The sequence below is a fragment of the Lactuca virosa genome, chromosome 9 (genome assembly GCF_052849685.1).
Source record: "Lactuca virosa cultivar CGN04683 chromosome 9, Lactuca_virosa_CGN04683_v6, whole genome shotgun sequence".
NCBI lineage: Eukaryota > Viridiplantae > Streptophyta > Magnoliopsida > Asterales > Asteraceae > Lactuca > Lactuca virosa.
In genome coordinates, this window is record NC_136434.1 from 75,816,616 (window position 1) to 75,829,476 (window position 12,861).

Below are 12,861 nucleotides of genomic sequence, written 5' to 3' on the forward strand. Positions count from 1 at the left end.
TCAGTAAGAAAGTCAAGAGTATTTATTTCTAGAAGTCAAGTTGATTTTTGGGTACATGTCAAAGCTAGTGGGAGCATAATTTTTATGCAAGTGAGAGCATAATTGTTATCACTACTAGAAAAACAGCCTTTTACGACGCGCAATGCGTGTAGTAAAGCGCTCAGACGACGCGCAAATGCGCGTCAAGGAAGGCCCTGTCATAACGAGAGACGACACGCTATAGACGACGCGCATTTATGACATGCAATGCGTATCATTAAAACCCCTGTCAAGAAAGGTCATGTCATAAATGAAGATGACACACATTTTTGTGTATCATAAATTTAAATGTTTAAAAAAAATATTTATATATTTATTAATTTTTAAATTAAATTTGCATTTAATGTCTCATAATAGAAATAAAATACCATATACAAAAAAATACAATCTATTGCATAAAATTTAATGTCATACAATTCTATTTCTTATAATATATAAATTTGCATTCATCTAATCTACTCTGTGTTTCATACTAACAACTGAAATGAAGAATGCAACACTTGCATTTGCAGCATCTTATCTCTTTCAGCTTGAGCTTTCTTTTCTTCTTCTAACTCCAGAGCTATTCGCTTTCATCAACCCTATAAACACAACACAAAATCACTTGTCATTTTCATTCTACTTTTAAAATTAATTCTTATTAGGACATTCTACTTCTAAACCTACCGATCTAGCAAATTTTTCAAAAAATATAATTTATAATTTTTTTTATGGAAAGTACATTGATGTTACAAATCAAGAAACTTACATGGACTGCTGACCACCAGTTTCCAGCATCATCTGAGTATATATGTACTCATCAACTCTCTGCTTTGCCAAAGCAACCTATTTCACATCAAATTAAAACTGATTTTAATCAAATTTGTATAATAAAAAAGTCATCTTTATCATACTTGCTCCTTAAATTGTTCTTCTTTCTCTTCAAAACTAGAAAGTGCAACAACTTCTACATTAAAAAAGTCACTCAATGGAGTATGTTTGTGGGCTTCTAGCTTAGGGACAAAATCCCAAATCTGGGACAAAGAACAGAGCATTATAAGTGTTGTAATTGTGTTAAATGTGCAGTAATACAATAAATAATTAATAACTATTAACTATAATTACCTTCTGGATTGTTGGATTAGGTGTCTAAGCCCATAACTATAATTGGTATGTACTTGAATTGACAGCAGCACAGTCCTTTTGGGTTGCCCTCAACCTAGCAACTAGACAAGGAAATTATGAAAGGAGAGATATTAATTTATAAGATTAATAAATTAATATATATATATATATATAAATGATTTATTAATATGTTAATGGATTAATATATTAATTAGAAATCATTATGTTTAATTAATTGTTAGCCAGAAATTAATCAGAATTGATTTTGGGGTTAAAAGAATTAATTATAAGGTGCAGGGACTAGTTTGCAATTATCTAATAGTTGAGTGGAAGGCTCTAGAACCCCCTTGGAAGAGGGTGGACGAAATCTTTAGGGGAAACCCTAATAATTTCGTCCATAGGGGCTTGGATAAGGCCCTTGGGTTTGCTTAGGCCCTAAGCAAAGGATAACTAGGGTTTCCCTTAAACCCTAGATCCCTCAGCTATATAAGGAGCCTCCTGGTTCATGTTTTTGGTCACTCTTTCTTTTGAAGAAACCCTAAGGCCGAGATTTTGCATACTCCCTCTCCTCTCTCTCTCTTCTACTTTCCTTCTTGCTAGTTTGGGTGTGACTCCATTAGAGGCATTACACTTGTGGTGCTAAAGCTTCCAAGAAGATCAAGATCAAGATCAAGGGAATATCAATTGTTTGCTATAACAATTGAAAGGTATGTAAACCCTAAACCCTAGTTTACTATTTTCGATAATAGCCTCTCTCCTCTAGGGTTCTTGTATTGCAATTCAAAGTTGTATGTTCAATAGTTAAAACATAGATCCAAAGTAGGTTGCATGTGAACTTAGGAATTGTTTTTCTAGTTTATTTGTTTTACCTAAAACCCTTCAGTGGTATCAGAGCCATTGTTGTTTTAAATTGAATTGCTACAATTGTTGAATTGCAAATTAGGGTTTATAGCTATTAAACCCTAAAGGCCAAATTTTCGATTTCTAGGGTTTTGGATCAAAGGGTTTTTTCGAAAACCCTAGCCTCCAAAGAACCCTAATCGAAATTAGGGTTAGGGTTTTGAAAACCCTAGCCTCCTCCCTTGTAAATTTCGAAATATGCTAGAGGATAACTAGGGTTTCTTGTTTTTTGGATAATTGTTACTTAATTAGATTAATTGGATAATTATCCTTACCCTATTTTTCGAAATTAGAGGGATAAGGATTAGGATTAAATTAATTGATTAATTTAAATTAGATAATCCTTACAAGATTTAATAATTTGATTAATAGTTAATTAATAGATAAATATTAAATCTAGTGAATTGGTTTATTTAAATTTGAATTTAACAGCTTAAATTTCGAAATTTATATAAACCCTTGAAGTTTTAAAAAGTTTTAAAACACACCTTATATATATATTATAATTAAAGGTTTAATATTATATGTATAAGAATATGGTCAGTCAAATCGCTAGTATGCCTCATTCACGAAGCTAATCTATAAGGGGGGTATAAGGAAACTGCCTATAAAATGGTAGTTGAATGGGTGTCCACTCTCACCCACCGCTTCCTTGATTAGTGGAGGGTCGTTAGCAGAACGGATTTGATAGGACAACTACTTCTCATTAAAAGTATAATGATATTAAAGAAAGTACTAGAACATTATTTTCAAAATCCCAACTCTAGTTACTTTAGGAAAAATGTGAAAAGTATGCTAATCCATGAAATTGCACATTATGCTTTATTGGTCGTTAGTGGAGCGTGTGTGGTTAACCAGCACACTAAAAGGCACTAATAAAGAGTAGCAATGGGTATCTCATAATTGTCATTTTGATGGAGCGTGTGTGGTTTACCAGCACATCAATAGTTAATGATAAAGACAATGAGGTTACCAAGCACATTTGCATGGTTATTCACATCTTGTTTGTGATCCTCGGCATCCCAGTCACAAATAGAAAAGCATAATCTGAGATTAAAACATGTCATTGAATAGTTTCAATGTATCTCAAAAGAGTTAGGAATTTCACTTCGTTTGTTTCGTCTAATGGTGGAATTGGTGAATCGTCATTCACCTACCTTTATGAAATTTGCACTTGGATCTCGGCATCCCATTTCTAAGTTGTGAATCTTCATAGTTGGATCCTAACCTTGATACTATATCTTTGGGTTATTCTATTAAGGTATCTTGAAATCTAACTAAAACTTTCTTTCTTTTCAGATGTCTACTCCTGGAAACACTTCTGCTTCGTCCTCCTCCAACCAAAACTTCTCTTTGCTCAATATATGCTCCAAAGTCGTTATGGATGGCTCAAACTATAACGATTGGATGCGCAACATCAAGATGGCTCTTCGCTTCGAGAACAAAGAATATGTTCTTGAAAAGGAGCTCAAAGAGCTTGATGAGAATGAAGCTACTCCTGAAGATCTTGCTGCCTACAAGAAACATTACGATGATGCTACCAAAGTGGCATGCATCATGGTGGCAACTATGTCCCCAGAACTGCAGAGGTACTATGAGGACTACTGGCCTTTCGAGATGAACACGGACCTTATGGAAAAGTACCATAAGCGAGCTCGTCAAGAAAAGTTCGAAGTAGTCAAGTCACTCATGGCTTGCAAGATGAAAGATGGGGAGTCAGTTGTGTCACATGTGCAAAGAATGCAACGCTACATAGAGCGTTTGGTCAAGCTCAATATTCGCTTTGATGAGGAATTGGCCATTGACATGGTCTTGAACTCACTTCCTGAATGTTATGGTCAGTTTATTCTAACTTACCATTTGAACAATACTGAGCAGACCTTGGCCCAATTGCACAACTTGTTGCAGACAGCTGAGGCAGGGATGAAAGGTAAAAGTATACCCTCCACACCTGCTAGTGCCCCTGTTTTGGCTATTGGACAGGGAAAGGGGAAAAAGAGGAAAGGTCCTCCCAAGCAAAACTGGAAGAGCAAGGCTCAAGCTGGGTCATCTAGTAATGGCCCAAAGGCTAAGCCCAATGGTTCCACTCCCCATGTTTCTGATCCAAAAGAGGCAGTTTGCTTTTACTGCAACCAAAAGGGGCATTGGAAGAGATCTTGCCCACAGTATCTGCAAGATATCAAGGATGGCAAAGTGAAGCCATCTTCGGCAGGTATTTACACTATTTCTGCTAATAACTCATTATCTTCTCGTTCATGGGTCCTTGATACAGGATGTGGTTTTCATATCTGTTCTGATTTGCAGGGTCTAAAGGAAAGTGAGGAGATAGAACGAGGAAGGATAAACCTGATCATGGGAAACAGAAAGTCTTCACCAGTAACCAAGATCGGAGTTTATCAGCTTCTGCTTAGTAATGATGTTAGATTAGATTTAATAAATTGTTGCTATTCGTCTGAGATGACGAGAAACATTATTTCATTTCATGCATTGTTCAGACAAGGTTTTACATATTCTTTTAATGATTTGAATGGTTCAATTTCTGTTTATAAGAATGGTGTTTTTATGTTTGAAGCTTTGCCTTGTAATGGTGTGTATGAAACAGTGACTTGTGTTGATAGCCTAGGAAATAGTGTACTTAATATTGACTTGTCTAATAGTGTAGACAAGGCATGCTTGTGGCATTGTCGTCTTGGACACATTAACAAGAAACGCATAGCCCAACTCCAAAAGGATGGAGTGTTGGAATCATTTGACCTAAAGTCAGATGATATGTGTGAGTCTTGTCTTTTGGGAAAGATGACAAAATCACCATTCACAGGGTCTTGTGAAAGAGGTGAAGGTCTGTTGGATCTCATACACACGGATGTGTGTGGACCCTTCAGATCAACTACAAGAGATGCTAATCGATTCTATGTGACCTTCACTGACGATTATAGCAGATATGGATATATCTACTTGATCAAGCATAAGTCAGAAACTTTTGAAAAGTTCAAAGAGTTTAAGCATGAAGTCGAAAATCAATTGGGCAGAAAGATAAAGATACTTAGATCCGATAGAGGCGGGGAGTATCTTAGTATCGAGTTTAACGACTATCTGAAAGAATGTGGGATAGTCTCACAATTGACTCCTCCTAGGACACCACAGTTAAATGGTGTAGCTGAGAGGCGCAATCGAACCTTGTTAGACATGGTTCGTTCTATGATGAGTCGGGCTTCGCTTCCTATTCACTTCTGGGGGTATGCCTTAGAGACAGCCGCCCACATCCTCAATCTTGTCCCTACAAAGAAGGTTGCCAAAACACCTCACGAAATGTGGAAAGGGAAAGTTCCCTCGTTAGCACATATTAAAGTCTGGGGTTGTGAAGCTTTCGTAAGACGAGAGACTCACGACAAGCTAGCAGCTAGAAGTGAGAAATGTGTTTTCATTGGTTACCCAAAGCAGTCTTTTGGATATTTGTTCTACAGGCCTAGTGAGAACGTGGTCTTTGTAGCACGAAGAGGAGTCTTTCTTGAAAGAGAGCTCATATTCAAAGAGGACAGTGGGAGCACTATTGACCTTGAAGAAATTCAAGAGTCAGCCAATGAAGGAACCTTAGATGACACTAGCACTCAACCAGATGAAACAGTTCCTGTTGAACCAATTGATAACTCATTACCTCTTAGAAGATCCACTAGGGTGAGTGTGCCACCTGAGTTGTATGGTTTTCATATTACTTCAGATGGTGACACATTCATAAGTGACAGAACACTGGTAAACTTAGATGAACCAGTCACTTATAAGGAAGCAATGGCAGGCCCAGAGGCTTCCAAGTGGAAAGAGGCAATGGACAGCGAGATTAAGTCCATGTATGACAACCAAGTTTGGAATTTGGTTGATAGTGCACCAGGTCGCAAGACAGTTGGGTGCAAATGGATCTTCAAGAAGAAGACAGACATGGATGGGAATGTGCATACATTCAAGGCTCGACTGGTTGCAAAAGGTTTTACTCAAACCCCAGGGGTTGACTATGATGAGACTTTTTCGCCAGTGGCTAAGATTAAATCTATTAGGATATTGCTCGCCATAGCTGCCTTTCATGATTATGAAATCTGGCAGATGGATGTCAAAACTGCTTTCCTTAATGGGAAGTTGGCTGAAGATGTTTACATGAGTCAGCCAGAGGGTTTTGTTGATGCAAAGTTTCCCAATAGAGTGTGCAAGCTTGAGAAATCCATTTATGGATTGAAACAAGCATCTCGCAGTTGGAATCTTTGCTTCCATGAGAAAGTCAAAGAGTTTGGTTTCTCTAGAAGTGAAGATGAGTTTTGTGTGTATATCAAGGCTAGTGGGAGTATAGTAACTTTTCTGGTGTTATATGTCGATGACATATTACTCATTGGTAACGACGTTCCAACCTTGAAAGAGGTTAAGTCTTGGCTTGGAAAGTGTTTTGCAATGAAAGACCTTGGAGAAGCTGCCTATATTCTTGGGATTAGAATATTGAGAGATAGAAAGAAGAGACTAATTGGACTTAGTCAGAGCACATACTTGGATAAGGTACTAAAGAGGTTTAGTATGGAAAATTCCAAGAAGGGAGAGCTACCTATCCAGAGCAATACCAAATTGAGTAAGACTCAATGCCCGAGTACAGATGTTGAAATAGATGACATGAGTCGTGTACCTTATGCTTCCGCTGTCGGATCGATCATGTACGCTATGACATGTACTCGCCCTGATGTGGCATTTGCTTTGAGCATGGTCAGTCGCTATCAGGGAAACCCAGGTAGAGCTCATTGGATAGCAGTTAAGAATATACTCAAGTATTTGCGAAGGACAAAGGACTGGGTTCTTGTGCTTGGTGGCAGTGATACTTTGAGAGTAGATGGTTACAGTGATGCCAGCTTTCAGACGGATAGAGATAACTTCCGTTCTCAGTCGGGCTGGGTATTTTTACTGAATGGAGGAGCAGTTACTTGGAAGAGTTCCAAGCAAAATACGGTGGCTGATTCTACTTGTGAATCAGAGTACATTACAGCAAGTGAAGCGTCGAAAGAAGCAGCTTGGTTGAGGAACTTCATCGGGGATCTCGGAGTTGTTCCAACCATCCAGGAGCCTATGGAACTCTTCTGCGATAATGAAGGAGCGGTTGCCTTGACAAAGGAACCGAGAGATCATGGTAAGACCAGACATATCGACAGAAAGTACCATTTCATTAGACATAGAGTTGAAGAAGGCCATCTTATAGTAAAGAGGGTGTCATCTGAAGATAACCCAGCAGATCCCCTCACAAAGGGTCTGAGTAGGGCTAAGCATATTCAGCATGCTCGGAGCATAGGACTGAAAGATGATATTAGTTTTAGTAGTTAGATTAGTTTTTGAAACTTGTAACAAAGTAAATGTAATTGACTTTTGGTGATTAAATAATAAAGTATTATTTATAAGTTTGGCTACTACCTTTTGTCAATTGTTTATTACTGTGTTTCATATTTTGCATGTTTTACTTCCTGAATAATGAGATTATTCAAACTCCACAGTCGCTCGTACTCTTGGAAGTAAGTAGTGAATTAAGACTGTCATGAATTGGATTGCAGATTGTCTAAGGATAGACATGGCAATAGAATTGCTGCAATGTTCATGAGTACTCAGAAATTGAGATTTGAGTATTGGATAAACCCACGCTCAGAGTATTACTTCATGGAATTCATCACGAGTAATACTGAGACGATAATATCTTATAATCTTGAAACGAAGATATATGAGTTGTAACTTACAAGTCGGTTGTGCATTGGTGATACGAAAACGCATCAGTAACTTGGTGTTATAAAACGTATTGTCATGCATAATTTGATGAGTAAAAGATACAAGCATATGAGTCAACGTTTATTCGTTCCTTTTGCCCTAACAGGAAAAGCGATATCTGTGGGCCCCTCGATGATTTGGTGTTGACTTATGTGCTGGGCCCAGCCAGGACTAAATTGATGTGTTCAATTAGAAGTCCTACATCATCACAAATCAGGAATCGGGAAACATAGATTCTGGACAAACAGATTGATTACATTCCATGTCTTTTGTCTGGGGATATCAAGCAGAACGAAGGGTTATATGATCACTTATCTTAGGACACGTAACTGACTGGGTCAGAGTTCGGCAGCAGCTTTTGGAAGCTACAATTTGCTGGTCAAATTTAGAAGGCATACTAGCAATTATAGTTACAGACTTATCCAAGTGGGAGACTGTTGGATTAGGTGTCTAAGCCCATAACTATAATTGGTATGTACTTGAATTGACAGCAGCACAGTCCTTTTGGGTTGCCCTCAACCTAGCAACTAGACAAGGAAATTATGAAAGGAGAGATATTAATTTATAAGATTAATAAATTAATATATATATATATATATATAAATGATTTATTAATATGTTAATGGATTAATATATTAATTAGAAATCATTATGTTTAATTAATTGTTAGCCAGAAATTAATCAGAATTGATTTTGGGGTTAAAAGAATTAATTATAAGGTGCAGGGACTAGTTTGCAATTATCTAATAGTTGAGTGGAAGGCTCTAGAACCCCCTTGGAAGAGGGTGGACGAAATCTTTAGGGGAAACCCTAATAATTTCGTCCATAGGGGCTTGGATAAGGCCCTTGGGTTTGCTTAGGCCCTAAGCAAAGGATAACTAGGGTTTCCCTTAAACCCTAGATCCCTCAGCTATATAAGGAGCCTCCTGGTTCATGTTTTTGGTCACTCTTTCTTTTGAAGAAACCCTAAGGCCGAGATTTTGCATACTCCCTCTCCTCTCTCTCTCTTCTACTTTCCTTCTTGCTAGTTTGGGTGTGACTCCATTAGAGGCATTACACTTGTGGTGCTAAAGCTTCCAAGAAGATCAAGATCAAGATCAAGGGAATATCAATTGTTTGCTATAACAATTGAAAGGTATGTAAACCCTAAACCCTAGTTTACTATTTTCGATAATAGCCTCTCTCCTCTAGGGTTCTTGTATTGCAATTCAAAGTTGTATGTTCAATAGTTAAAACATAGATCCAAAGTAGGTTGCATGTGAACTTAGGAATTGTTTTTCTAGTTTATTTGTTTTACCTAAAACCCTTCATGGATATCTTCCCTCAAAACAGGTTCTAAGTTTTCAAGGGGGGTCTATACAGAAACAAAAGGATAATTACATCAAATGCTATCCAACTTCTTCATTCTTTAAAAACACGTGTTGCACAACATAACTTACCCTTGTTTTATCACGAATAACGAACATCAAAGTTGTTTTATGTGGACTAAATAGTCGCAACATAAAGAGCAAGCTGTGAAGCACTCTTGCACATTTCCACTCCAGCTCTCCAAACAAACTGTCTGCTTCTTTTGGGAACTGTAACACCATCAGCATACTGCACACAGTTTAATTTCCCAGAACCACCTGATAGTAACAGAAAATTACACTTTTATTCCCTAGGTATATGATTTTTAACACTATTGATTAAAAAAAGTTTTACCTAGTCGAGCAGCATGCTTAAGGATATTTTCGATGAGTATGGTACTATCACTTCCTGCAAGGTTAGCTTCAGAATTTAACTTCATTAATTAGTTAATTAATTAAAGGGTATTTTGGGAAAATCATAAAAAAGATAACCTTTTTCGTCTACTGAAGAGGCTTCTCGAGCTGTAAGATTTTAACATATATTGTGGACTATATTTTTTAAAATTTTTTAACGAAAAATTAACGAGGTTTTTCATTGTCTTACATTTATAGCTTAGTGAGATGAATGGGAAAATGATTGTTAGCAAACCACTTTATGTTACACTTGCTCAACGTAAGGAAGAAAGAAGGGCAAGGCTTCAGATAAATGATTTACCAGGAAATAATTATGATTTGTTTATTTTAGGCTGAATTCTCACAAATGAGGCCAGTTGCAATGGCACCGTCAATGATGGCGCCACGTATGCCAATGTATCCTCCAGGTTGACCGGGAATGGGGCAACAGCTATTTTACGGGCAGGCCCCACCTGCTATAATTCCTCCCCAAGCTGGATTCGGTTACCAGCAGCAGCTGGTGCCCGGAATGAGGCCGGGCGGGGGTCCCATGCCAAACTTCTTTGTTCTAGTGGTGCAACAAGGTCAACAAGGTCAACGCATGGGTGGAAGATGTGGAGCAGGTCCTGTGCAACAAAATCAGCAGCCTGTCCCAATGATGCAACAACAGGTACGATTAATTTTCATTTAGTATCTTATTATCTATATCTATATATAGCAACCATGTGAGGAAATTTGCTTCTTTTTTTTCAGATGGTTCCAAGAGGGGATGGACGAATGTATTGTTACCCGGGTAGGAACATGGGAGATGGAAACATGGGAGGAGGGATGCTTCTGGTGCCATACGACATGGGTGTCATACTTCCACGTGGAGGTGGAGGGGGAGATGGTGCTGCTAATGGCGGCATACATTAGCATCCTCCAGTGCCTATTATAGCGTTGGCTTCTGCTCTTGCCAATGCACCACCTGAACAGCAAAGAACGGTTAGTAAATATGAGAAAGTGGATTGGTATTTGTTTGATTTTGATGGTGATGATGATTGATGGTTGCTGTTTGCTACTACAAATGTTGGGGGAGAGTTTGTATCCGTTGGTGAACCAGTTGGAGCATGAGCATGCTGCCAATGTGACAGGGATGCTGCTGGAGATGGACCAGACAGAGGTGTTGCATTTGTTGGAGTCACCTGATAGTACCACATTCTTGACACTCGTGTTGACTTGTTTTTCAAATCCAATATCATCTACAAGCTTAATCCAATCAGCTGAAAAATCAATGATGTGTGTGTTCTTCTCAAACTACATAGAAAATAGTAACATTATATGATTTATATCCATAAACAACATGATATAAATATCACAAAATCAACGATAATAATAGACAAAGTACTCAGTATGTTGATGATGATTCAACTCAACCAGCTTTCCATCTGTGCAGCCTCTAAAGAATGGGGGCTCATAATCAGCAGGCTACAAGATTAAAAACACACTTTATCAATTCAATATATTGCAATGTTATTGGTTATGAATTGTTTTAGAAAATAATAGAAGAAAGGAGCTACATATCCAGATTATACCGTGACATCATCGTAATAGTGGAGATTCATCAAAATGGTGTGCCGAAACAATTGTCAAATTAGATGAAGTTGAAGATGAAAAACTCTTTATAAATGTCACTACATCAAAAATGAGTACCGCTATCTAGAGTTCTCATTAGTTGTATCAGGGTACGAGCCATCAAAAACTGATAAGTGATAACCGACGTTCAATATTTCACTTACAAACTGAAGATTCAACTCAACAATCGATATTCTGATTTCGACATTCAATTACAAACTGATCCAACGCATGAGTTCAAGACTTGGATAACATCAATTAATCTATTACTTACCTGATTAGCAGTCAGCAGAATAGCACGACTGTAGGAGTGCATAAATTGATCTTTCACAGAATCACATCAACCCTGGGACCTCGCTAGTCGATGTTGTCGCTGAAGCGTGAATCGTAGATGATCTATGTGTTCTGTTGCGATCGATCTATGCCGCCTTCTCGCGTATGACTAAGTGAAAAACTGGACTATCTTTGTTTTGAGGCCCCCTAAAAATAATGGGCCGCCCTTCTTGCCCCTCCTTATCACCGGTCATGAACCTTCCAATATCTTTGACTCGTATGGTCCAAAATACCCCTGACTTCTCATCACTTCAGTTATTGGGTTTCATATCATGATAAAATTCCAGAAACCCTATCTCTCCCTTCCAAAATCAGAGATTACAAATCCATATTACTGAAGATGAAGTGAAGATGGCAGAGATTTTGCACTAAATCAAGGGTGTTAGCGGAAGAAACAGAGGAAAAGGTAGCGAGTGTGGATGGAGAGGCGTGAATGTGGTCTAGGGTTTGAACATACCCATCGTCCCAGTCTTTCTTTTTCTTAATGAAGACGAAGGCCCTAGGGCTTTTTCTTGCTAATTGGAAGAGGCGGGGGGGGGGGGGGGGGGGGGGGGGTTTAATTTTTGGGATCCAATAATCGGGTGAAATCCCGCTTTAAAACGCGTGTTTCATTAAAAAATTATAAAGCGACACACTTAGATGACACACATTTTATGAAAGCGCCCTCTGCATTCCTTTTTTTTTCTTTTCTGACACTAATTTTAGGGCACGTACAAATGCGTGTCCTCTATCCTTCAAATTTTGCAAATCTGACTTTATTTTTTTAGGGCACACACAAATGCGCGTCCTTTATCAGGGCGTGTCATTGTTTGCGCGTCATTAAATGGCTGTTTTCTAGTAGTGTATGATAGTAGGAGCATAACTATTATGGTAGTATTACAAGATGACAATACTATTCGTAGGGAACAAAGTTTTCAATTTGCAAGTTGCAAAGTTTGGAAATTATTACACTATAGTAAGGCTTAAGGGAGAGGGCACTCATACTCCGTTTCGAATCTAAAAGTTTAGTTTGCATAGTTAATAGAAACATACATGAATATCATGGTGAAATGTTTCAACATAGGAAATTCGATATATAGAAATATTATATCAAGAGATACAAGGTCTTTATGTAAGATATAATGAATCGAGTCTCATATGCTACGAATATATGATCGATTACATATGCTTTAATATTCACTTGTTCAGATTTTTCCAAATGCCTAGGGTATTGAGAGGGAAAAGGGACTAGAACTTTGTGTGACTAAATTTGTTAAACAGCTGTCAAGAACATTTTAAGGTTATACCAAAAGATCGGTTGCTTGTAGACAGTTGGAAGTGTGGTTTTGTTTTGAAAGCACCATAGTGACATGTT

At 37.9% G+C, this 12,861-nt stretch overlaps 1 long non-coding RNA gene across 6 annotated transcripts; it reads right to left on the minus strand.

Moving 5' to 3' along the window:
- Positions 1-433: 433 nt before the first annotated feature.
- Positions 434-12,028, minus strand: LOC145136214 (uncharacterized). Of its 6 annotated transcripts, XR_013720311.1 has the most exons (9): positions 11,449-12,028; positions 11,135-11,301; positions 10,948-11,027; positions 10,350-10,856; positions 9,883-10,207; positions 9,523-9,588; positions 9,261-9,446; positions 788-864; positions 434-620 (listed from the first exon to the last, which is right to left on the minus strand). It is a non-coding gene; the product is annotated as an uncharacterized LOC145136214 (long non-coding RNA). The 6 variants fall into 6 exon arrangements; XR_013720312.1 differs by lacking the exon at positions 11,135-11,301; XR_013720308.1 differs by having other exon boundaries at positions 9,523-9,576; positions 11,135-12,028.
- Between the last annotated feature and the right edge of the window lie 833 nt (positions 12,029-12,861).